An 11,618-nucleotide genomic window follows, 5' to 3' on the forward strand; every position below is an offset into this window, starting at 1 on the left:
TAAATAAATATACATTTATATTTAAATAAATGTGTTTCTACGCAATGAAGGAAACAATCAACAAAACTAAAAGGCAACTGAGGGAATGGGAGAAGATATTTGTAAATGACATATCTGATGAAGGGTTAGTATTCAAAATCTATAAAGAAGTTATCAAATTCAACACCCAAAAAACAAATAACTCAGTTAAGGAATGGGCAGAAGACATGAACAGACACAAAGAAGACATCCAGATGACTAGCAGACACATGAAAAGATGCTCAAAATGACAAATTCTTAATCTCATGTACGTCCAACCTCAATTTATCTGTTTAAATTTCCTTTTACTTATCCGTATAAATTACTCAGTCAATTGATGATACCTTTTTTCATATATAAAAAATTACTAAACTTTTTACATCAACATGAAAACATCAAGTTTTCTCTCTCGTTTGTCTTTGTGCTTGTGTGAATGTGAGGGTGTATTTGTTCATCTATCTCCAGTCCAGAATGTCATTAACATTTTACACAAGTTAGATCCAATCACATACTGAAAATTCTAGGTGAAGGTCCCCTCAGCTCCTAAGGAACTATTTGTACAAAACTCAACTCAGTATTTATTACCACATACTTGTTATTGCTGTTTATTTTTCTTTGAAAGACAGAAAGACCAGAGGAGAGGGGCATAAGGAGGGAGAGAGAGAGAGAGAGAGAGAGAGTGAGAGAGAATCTCATGTAGGCTCCATGCCTTGTGTGGAGCCCCACATGGAGCTCCATTCCACAATGCTATGGTCATGACCTGAGCAGAAATCAAGAGTCAGATGCTTAACTAACTGAGCCACCAGGTACCCCCCAACTATTGCTATTTTTTGAATATTATTAAATGACATCATCACTCATCAAATTTTCTAATAAATTAATTATTAAATTTTTCTTCTCCTCAACTAGTGTGTTGCTGAAAACAATTTAATTGACAAGAGTTAATAAAAGGTACCCATTCTCTCCTGTTAACCCTTTGTTCAACTAATGATCTTATCATCCAATCTGCTATATTCAATTTGCCATCTCTACTGCATTCTTCAAATTGATCCCCACATGATCTTTCCAAGACACCAGTTTTGTCATATTTTTGAAGTCTCAGCTCTATTAATGTAAAGCAATCTATTATCTAGACTCTGCAGTCATTTAACATCTTTCCTATCTCACTACCTGTATATAATTCTGATCCCAAATGATTTGATTAGATGGCACTCTTTGCACTTACATTACCCACAAAATAACTCTATCTGCATTAATTCATAATTACTCACTTATACCACATTGGAAAGTAAGTAATCTTGTGTGTAGAATAGGGAGTGGTAAGACAGGGAGACAGAAAAGGAGGAAGAGGAGGAGGAGAAGAAGAAAGAGAAAGACAAGGATAAGGAGAGGAGAAGTAAAAGAAGAGGAGATGGGAGAGATGGGAGGAGAGAAGGAAAGAGACAATGCCCAGTGAAGAAGTTTTGTCCCAACCACTCTTATGTGCTTAGCAGCTTACAGAAGGCCTAAAGTAGAAACATGCTTTGGATTGTCTGTTGTCTACTTGGCACCTTCACCATTGTCTTTTTAAGTCACTTCTGCATTCCCAAAAGGAATATGGAAATTCCATTTTACAGAATTTCTCTCCCTTGTTGCCATGTTAGAGAAGAGAAATTCATGGGGGAATGGTAGACAAAATGAAAAACTATTATTCTATGAAGTAATTGTTGCCAGACATAGGGACATATTTAAGTTCGACAAACCTTCCTGGGTGCTATTAGAGCAACTTCCACTTTCTTCCTGGAGACACTCGGTGAAAACGTTCTCAAAAATTCTTAAGAACTGCATCCTTTTCTAAAAAAACGATGCATTAGGCTGAGGTTTTCACAGTCTGGTTCTATGACCTGGAGGCTGCTACTTCCTTGATTTTTCTTGATGCATGACTTGGTATATTTCCTTCACATGTGACTTCTCTAAACTGTATTTCAATTCCTGCAAAGTTTTATTAACCACGACTCTTATACTGTAGAGCAAGTGGAATATTTAGTTTTCCTTTTTGAGCTTAAAATTATACAAATAGTTTCTCAAATAAATTATTTTACATTGAACTAAGCTATTCTGTCCTTATCAAAAGTTTGGTATTATCATACTTGGTATTAGTGGGTGATTAATCCAGAGATAGTAAAGATGTTAAGGTATGTATGAATGTGTATGTAGATAGATAGAATTTAGATTAGATAGATAGATAGATAGATAGATAGATGATAGAGATAGAAAGATAGATACTCTTTTAAATTTCAGTTCCTGATTAGACACTAAAAACAATAACTTAAATTATTTTAGTCTATAGCTAAATTGAAACACTGATACAATCACGTAACATTTCATTTAATAATCATTGACATTTTGTACTTAGACATTGTAACTCCATAATTTATAATGAATATAACACTATACAGCTTTTTTATTAAGCATAAACTTCTAGAAAGTAGTATATTACAAAGTAAAATAACATTTAACATATCAACCTGGTAATTCCTGAAGTTTTATATTGTGAGCACCTTAATTTTACTATCACTATGATTATTTGCCGGACACTTATGTATTCACACTTTATCACCAATAAATCTTCAGACATAGCTAGGCATGTTGGGCAGAATAATGATACTCCTCCCTCCACAATATTGTCCATATCTTTTTTCTTTTTTTTTAATCTCTGGAACCAGTGAATATATTAGGTCACAAGACAAAAAGAATTAAGGTTGCAGATGGAATTAAAGTTGTTAATCAGCTGATGCGGAAATGGTGGTACTATCCTGGATCATCAAAGTGGTCTTAGTGTAAGCATAAGGAGCCTTATAAATGCATAAGGGATGCAGGAGAGACAGAGAGTCAAAGAGATGGCAACATGAGAAGGACTTGATCTGACTTTGTTGGCTTTGAGTATGGAGGAATGGGACCACACACCATGAATTGTCATTGGCTCCTAAGATCTGGAAAATAAGCATAAAGGATTTTCCTTGAGAGCATCCAGAGGGAATATAGCCCTCTATAAATCTTGAATTTAACCCAGTTAGACTTATTTGACACTTTTGGCTTCCAGAACTTTCAGTAATCAATTTGTGTTGTTTTAAGCTCTGAAGGTTGTTGCAACTTGTTATTACAGAAATAGGAAACTAATAAAATAGGATGTATTCAGAGTGCATAAAATCATATACAAGTGCCACCAATAACATTGAAGTACTTTTTGAAACCACTAAATATTCAAGACACATAAGATACTGGCCAATGAAGATGAATGAAAGGCATGAATGAAAGTGCAATATGTAGCCCTTTGCATTAAATATTTCTCCTAATGTGCATAGATTGTTAAAATAATGTATAACTGGTCAATGCTGCAGGATGAAATTGAGTTTAGATTGAGTGGAATGACATTTGATTTTAAAATTGTGTATTTCCACTTTAGCATATTTCCAGAAAAAATAAATTAGCATCCACTTCTTTAAAAGTCACATATTTTTTTAAAAAAATTAAATAAAAACAGCTATTTTAAATGGATTAATTTATTTTTTGTTATGTGCCCCAAATTAACATATCTTATTACTAAAATTGATATGTATTTCACTAAATTATGGAGGTACTATCATTAAATTCTCATTTTCATCATGTTATATGTGTGTGTTTGGCCAAACTGAGACATAGTGGTAGAAACTAATCTATGTATGTTACCAAATATTTGGTTACACAATCAAATTTATAATTATGGAAAAAAAGTATATGAATGAAAGAAGTAGTTTATGATAATAGGTGCACTCAGCCTGGGAAATAAAGTGGTAGAAAACAATACCATACATTTGTAGTATAATGGAGATTTTTTTCCCTCTGTTCAGGTTATTTCACTATAGCAGTATAAGTACAGTAGTGCATTAGAGCCATATTTGCATTTCATTAGACCATGCAAATAATGATAAAAATTAAACAAGAGAAACAAATGGAAATAGTGCTCTATAATTTAAAAAGAAATGTCTCTACAAATTTTATCTCATAAATTTCTAATTTAACCAATTTATAGGATTTAAAAAAAACATATCTCCATGAATTAACAGAAAGAAAAAAAATCTAATCTCTATGTTAACCTTCTATTTTATTACTGGGCTTACAACTATTGTATCCATTGTTATTAAATAACATCAATGAAAAATATAGCTTCTTTGTAGCATGTAATTTTGTAAAGCAAGCCAAACAAAATTCATTTGGACATAACCTCAGAGTTTCAAAATAATACATTTCCTAGTTCAATGATATCTTACACCATACCTTTCTTACATTTAATTTTCTTTGACAAGTAGTTTCATGAAAACATTTCATTTCACTTCTCTGGAAACTACTGCTAACAACATGCAAACTCCTTAGTTTAAGACCCATTTACATCCTTCTCACCAGTCTCCCTTCTCAAACTCTGCACTTCAACCAGTAAATTATGGCAACCCCAAGTATGTTATCTTTTACCTCTTATTTTTATGCACGCGCTCTTGCTGTTGCCTATTAAATGACTTATCGTCACCTACATGCATTCTTAATCTGAACCTGCTTAGATCAAATTTCTCCTTGCACTGTATTCATGATTCTATTTTTCTCTTATGTTTTTACACATAAGGGAAATCCTTCCCCTAATCCTAGGGATGCAATCCCTAATTTCAATGTAGCCTTCCTGAAACATTAAACCAAAATATTGGCATTATTTAATTTATGACTGAGTATTTTGTATCAAAAAGAGCATGTACATTTTATTTATTTGATATTCTTAAGAAAATTTGTTTTCACAAAGTTATGAAAGACTGTTGGCAGATATGCAATTATGCTTTAAATGTTTGAAATTCTACTTTAAAGAAATTTTCAGAAATTTCTGCCTTAATCTGGTCGGTAAATACATCATACAAGTTTTCTCATGCAAAGAAAGATATATTAGCGTTGAGATAAGACCGTGTAAAATTTTCTAAAATATGTATTTTATCTTACTACTTTATCTAACTTAAGCAATATTACTTGTACTTACAACCTTCCTAATATGTTCTACAATACAAGAAAATTCTTGTGGAATCTTGGAGCACAAGACACGTGCTTAAAAGAGGAATAAAAGAATTGGGTGAATTTATCCTTAGTAGACAAGATTGAAGAGAATTTAATGAGTGGCTAGGGAGGATCAGACCTAGCTTCATTTTCATTCTGTTACGTATCAGAATTTTTTTATATTATAACTTACAGATTCTTTTTCTATCTAAGTTTTCCACCTTATGTTATTTTAGCCTCCATGATTTCTTCATAATTAATATTAAGAAAATGCTTAAATAAAACAAAAGCAACAAACATCTAACCTCAGAAAATGCCAAATGAATGGTAGAAGACAAGAAATTAGGTGAATACCATTTTATACCACTCCTGTCAAAGATGAAAAGTGAGGGGCGCCTGGGTGGCTCAGTCGGTTAAGCGGCGGACTTCGGCTCAGGTCATGATCTCGTGGCCAGTGAGTTCGAGCCCTGCGTCGGGCTCTGTGCTGACAGCTCAGAGCCTGGAGCCTGTTTCGGATTCTGTGTCTCCCTCTCTCTCTGACCCTCCCCCATTCATACTTTGTCTCTCTCTCTGTCTCAAAAATAAATAAACGTTAAAAAAAAAAAAAACAAAGATGTAAAGTGATCCTCCTAATCCCTTCCTTCCTTCCTTCCACCCACTCTCTCCTGCCCTCCCTCCCTTCTTTCTTTCCTTCTTTCCTCCCTCCTCTCCTCCCTCTCTTTCTTGCTACTATAAACAGTTTAACACCTGCTGAATTAGAAAAATGCTTTGAAATATATAATGGAACAGACTGTTAGGAGGCCTACAGGATCAAGCAAGCAAGCAGAATTATGAAACAAGGAAGTCCCATCAAAAGAGTTAAACCACAGGTATGGGTAATATATGTGTAAAGACTGTTATAGTAAATAAAGAATCAGCACGAAACAGAACTTCCTAGGAGCTTTCTTTGGAATAAGACACTATTTACTTTGACATGGAAATTTAAACAAAGAATCTAAGATGGGAGGACAGAATCCATAACTGAAAAATTTTGTTCTTCCTAAAGCATTGTTTAATTTCATGGATGATTGAGATTTTTCATTTCAAAATATATTCAATTCTCTAAGAAATTTACTTGTCTTTAAAATGTCCACTTCTGTTAACATGCACAAATAGAGATCCACAAAGGCTGGTCACATATACAATAATTAAAACAAAGATAATTTTAGTTTGCTTAAAGATGGATGATTCCATTTATGAGAATGCAAGCACACCTAAAATTGAGAATGAAGCAATATGTATTTCTGACAATTCTAAGGGCATTTTAATAAGAGTTGTTTCACTTCATTAACATTAGCTCTTTTATTTAAAGCTGAAATTGAGTAAATGAATTCATGATGCCTTTCGTTTCATGTGCACATATAATGCGATTAACCATACATTCAAAATATATGCCTAATTTTACTGAATTTTTATTCCAATATTTTATTTATCAGGTAATGATCATATCATAGAAATGATTTAAACTGTAGTATTGCATAATAGAATTATGATTTTTGTGATATTTTCCCACTACTTTAGGTACTAGACAGCAAACACAGACAGTACTCCAGAGATATATAGCAAGAATTTGACTTGCAGGGAATTATGTTGTATTTGATAATGTGTGTCTTCATTTTCCTATTTTTGGTAAATTTTTAGTTGAATTAAAATACGTAGGGGCGCCTGGGTGGCTCAGTCGGTTGAGCTTCTGACTTCGGCTCAGGTCATGATCTCACGGTCCGTGAGTTCCAGCCCCGCGTCCGGCTCTGTGCTGACAGCTCAGAGCCTGGAGCCTGCTTCCGATTCTGTGTCTCCCTCTCTCTCTGCCCCTCCCCCGTTCATGCTCTGTCTCTTTCTGTCTCAAAAATAAATAAATATTTAAAATTTTTTTTAAAAAATATGCACTAAGAAGCACATAAATCTTGGGACGCCTTGGTGGCTCAATCAGTTAAGCATCTGACTCTTGATTTCAGCTCAGGTCATGATCTCACAGTTCGTGGGTTTGAGCCCTGCATTGGACTCTGTGCCCAGAGCTCGGATTTTCTCTCTGCCCCTCTCCTGCTCATGCTCTCCCTCTGTGTCTCTCAAAATAAATAAACATTGAAAATAAAAAGCAGTAAATAAATATTATATGTAAAGACAGATGAACTGTCACAAAGTAAACACACATGTGCTACTATTACCTAGATTTGAAAAAAAAAAAAAAAAAGATAGAATATTACCAGAACCACAAATAACACTTTGGAAGTTTTCTCTAAATGCAACCCTAACTCTCAGTAACAAGCACTCTTCTGATTTCTATCACCACACATTACTTTTGCCCTTTTCACTTCATCTAAATGGAGTCATACAGTATATACTTTTATATAGTTAGATGTTTTTATACAATTCTATGACATGAAATTCTTTTCCATTAGCTCATTTTTTTTTATTGCTGAATATCAATTGTTTGGCCACAAAACAACTTACGTATAAACCTAATGATAGGCAGTTAGTTGCTTCTAGGTTTTTTTGTTTGTTAAAAATAATGATGCTGGAACCATAATACTTATGCCTTTAAAGATATGTGTGTGTGTGTGTATGTGTGTGTACACGCATATATATATTATATACGCACACACACACATTGAATATATTTCTAAAAGTGAAATTGCTAGAACTTAGAGTATGCATGTGTTCAACTTTTGTATATGTTGCTGAAGAGTTTACTGAAGTGTTTCTACCATATAGAATCTCATCTCCTGTATATAATACTTCCTGTTACTCTACTTCAACAGTGATTGTGAGTCTCTGTCTTTTTAAATATTAACCATTCTGGTAGGAGCATTTCACATTGGCTTTAATTTGCTTTACCCGGTACATAAACTAGGATGTGCAACTTGCCATTTCCTTATTGGTTATGTGAATACCAGTGTGAAGTGATTGTTCACGTCTTTTCTCACATTTTCCTATTGGCTCGTCTTTTTATGTGATTAAAGAGATCCTGCATATATTTAAAATATTAGAACCTTGTTGGTTGTATGCCTATCAAATATTATCTCTAACATCATACATTTTCACTCTACTGGTGATACTTTTAGATTAACAAATATTCTTAATTTAATGGAATCCAATCTGTCAATCTTTTATATGATTCAAGGCATTTTGTGCCCTGTTTCACAAAACGTTGACTTATACCAAGTCATAACAGTATGTTTCCATATTAACATCTGACATCTATATGTTTCACTTTTTACATTTAGATATACAGGATATATTGAATTCATTTTTATATGTACGCTAAGATAGAAGTCAAGTTTCACTTTTTTTATTTATGTACCCAGTTGATCCCATATCATTTAGTAAAACCTCTATGTTTCCCAGAAAATTTGATAATGTTACCTGTCAGAAAATAAGGGAACATATATGAGGAGATCGTTCTAAACTGTCTGCTCTGTTTCATTGGTTTTATTGTTGTCCCTCTGTGGTATTGTCATATTTATATTAGCCTCACAACAATTTTGATACCTGATCATGTTATTCTTCTTCCTCAAGTGGTTTTCCTATTTTCAGCTTTTTTTTTACCTGTAACATTTTAAAGTCAGGCCACTAATTAACACACATGCACACCCACACATATACACACATCTGCTAGATGGTAATTGCATTTACTTTCTGTCTAGCATAAATATAGCAATAATTAATGTACTCGGATTATTGAGTCTTCCAATTGAGTCTTCCAATATATTCCTATATTTATAAAGATCTTATATTTCTTTCAACAATTTTGCGTGTGTGTGTGTGTAGATGTCTTACAGTGCTACATTCACTTAATTTTGCGTATAACATTGTGAATGGTAATATTTCTAACGTTTTTATTTTCTGTGTCCTGCTGTCATGTGGACAAACAATTGGTGTTTGTATATCAACTTTGCAGCAGGCTGAGTTCTCTCATCAATTGCAAGAATTTATCTGAAGATTCTTAGGTCTTCTACATATGGTCATCTTACCTGCAAATAATGACAATCTTATTTCCTTATTCCTTCTCCTATCTTTTGCATTTCTTACTATTTATTTATTACCTTGGCTAAATCCTCTGGCATAATTGTGAAGAGGCATGGCTATGTGGTGATAGAGAGTATTCCGGTCTCTTTCTGGAATGAGAATATGGTTCTGACTTTCGCTGTGCACTTTCAGTATCGCTGGATACTTCAGTCTTTCACTTTTTTCCCACACTTTCAAAACGAATAAGGTTAGGAGGAGCTTGGGAAGTTATGTGGTAGAAAGAAAAGGAGGACATTATTGCCATATTGATTGTCTTAATATATAACTTATTCTGAAAAAATATTCCACACCTTTATACCTGTATGTTGATGTAGAAAAAAAAGTTTGATCAATCCTGTGGAAGGAGATTATCTCTTGAAATTTGAGATTTATAGTACTCTAAAAGCCTGCGGTAGGTACAAAGAAATTGATTTTGTATTGAGACTTCAAGTTAGCTATCTTTTAAATTTATGGCTGATTTAAGTAATGAAAAACATCCTTAAAGAGAATTGGGGATTATAAGAGATATTATTGCTCTGGCCAAAAAATGAAAAAAGCTAGTGTGTTACTGATTATTTCAACATTAAAAAAAAGAAACAAAAAAAATGTAACAACTTAAAACTTGTATCTTTTAACTGTTTTGTTACCCAAATATTTAATATTCCAGTTTCCCCAAAGTGCAAACATTTTTATGCAAATGAGTTTTCTACAATTAAATAAAAGTATCACACACACACACAAACATATTTCCTCCAGATAGTCAAGTTGCACAGTCTTCTCAGTCTTTTTTATTGTTGTTAATGTGTTGATTTTTTTAAATGTTTATTTATTTTGAGAGAGAGAGAGAGAGCACGAGAAGGGAGAGGAACAGAGAGAGAGTGGGAGAGAGAACCCCAAGCAGGCTCTGCCCTGTCAGCACAGAGCTTGACACTGGACTTTATTCCGCAAATGGTGAGATCATGACCTGAGCTGAAATCAAGTCAGATGCTTAATCAACTGAGCCACCCAAGTGCCCCATTAACGTGTTGATATTAAAACTGTAAACCCACCTTGATTTCCTGGAATAAATGTAAATTGAGTTTTAGGGGGGTAGGTAGGAAGTAAGGCTTCCACGAGTATTGGATTTTACCTGGGTGGTGAGACCCAGATTCCTTACAGAAGGGTCTGGGGAGAAGGAGGGACCTCGGCACACAGAGCACCCAGGCATTTCTCATGTCAGCACTTTCTTGCCTTCCCTGAACACTGTAGAATTCACAAGATCCTGGGAGACAGGCTGGCTGCAGCATTTTGGCCTGATTCTACCACTTCTGAGCCACCCCTGGTCCCTGATGCTCAGCTCATCCTAGCTTGCCTTCTCCTTGCCCCTCCTTCAGGACCTCTTGGAAGAAAGGCTTCCATATTTTACGATAATTGTGATGCTATAGGCTGCTTGGTAAACAACCCTTTATCTAATTAGGGCACTTCTCCTTTATTCCTTCTTTAGTTCTTTACCTTTCTTTACTTCTTTAAATCATGAATGCTCTGGGCACCTCACTGGTTCAGTCGGTTAAACAACCAACTGTTGACTTCCACATAGGTCATGATCCCCAGCGGTGGGATTGAGCTCCACCCTGGACTCATGCTGAGTGTGCAGGCTGCTTCAACCCCATTTTTTTGTGGTTTTTAAATTTTCAAACTAAATATAGGGATATGCAGATATGTTTTTATTGTAGTATAATACCCATAATGTAAAAGTTACCATTTTAACCATTTCAAAGAGTAGAACTCAGTGGCAGTAAGTATATTTTCAATGTTTGATAGCTGTCATGACTGTTTATTTCATTTAGCCATCCCAAAAGGAAACCCTGTAATCAATGCATTAAGCAATTATTCTCCATTCAACTCCTCCCCATCCTCTGGCAGCCACTACTGTGCTTTTGTCTCTGTGGATTTGCCTATTACGAATATAAATACTATACTAGGCAATATGTCACGATACTATACAATATAGAACTTGACATAATGTTTTTAAAGATCATCTATGTTGTAGTATCTGTAAGAACTTAATTTCTTTTTTCAGGGCTGAATGGTATTGGATGGTATAGCTAAAGGGCATTTGGTTTATTTATTCATCAGTTGATGGATATTTAAGTTGTTTGTACCCTTATCAATTGTGAACAGTGCTGCTATAAATACTAATGTGCACATTTGTGTTTGACTGCCTGATTTCAGTTCTTTTGGGTGAATACATCCAGTGGACTTGCTATGACATAGGGCAATTCTATGTTAATCTTACTGGGGATTTGCCGACCTGAACCATTGTATTATATTCCCACTAGCAATGTGACAGGGTTCTGGTTTGCCTACTTTTGCCAACACTTGTTACTTTCCCTTTTGTTTTTCAATTTTTTTATTACTGTTATCCTACTTAGGTGTGAAGTGGTAGGTCAATGTAGTTTTGATTGAAATTGCCCTAGAAACTAATGACGTTAAGGATCTTTCCATGTGCATGTTGACCATTCCTGTAT

This window comes from Acinonyx jubatus, chromosome A1, assembly GCF_027475565.1.
Source record: "Acinonyx jubatus isolate Ajub_Pintada_27869175 chromosome A1, VMU_Ajub_asm_v1.0, whole genome shotgun sequence".
NCBI classification, from domain to species: Eukaryota; Metazoa; Chordata; class Mammalia; order Carnivora; family Felidae; genus Acinonyx; species Acinonyx jubatus.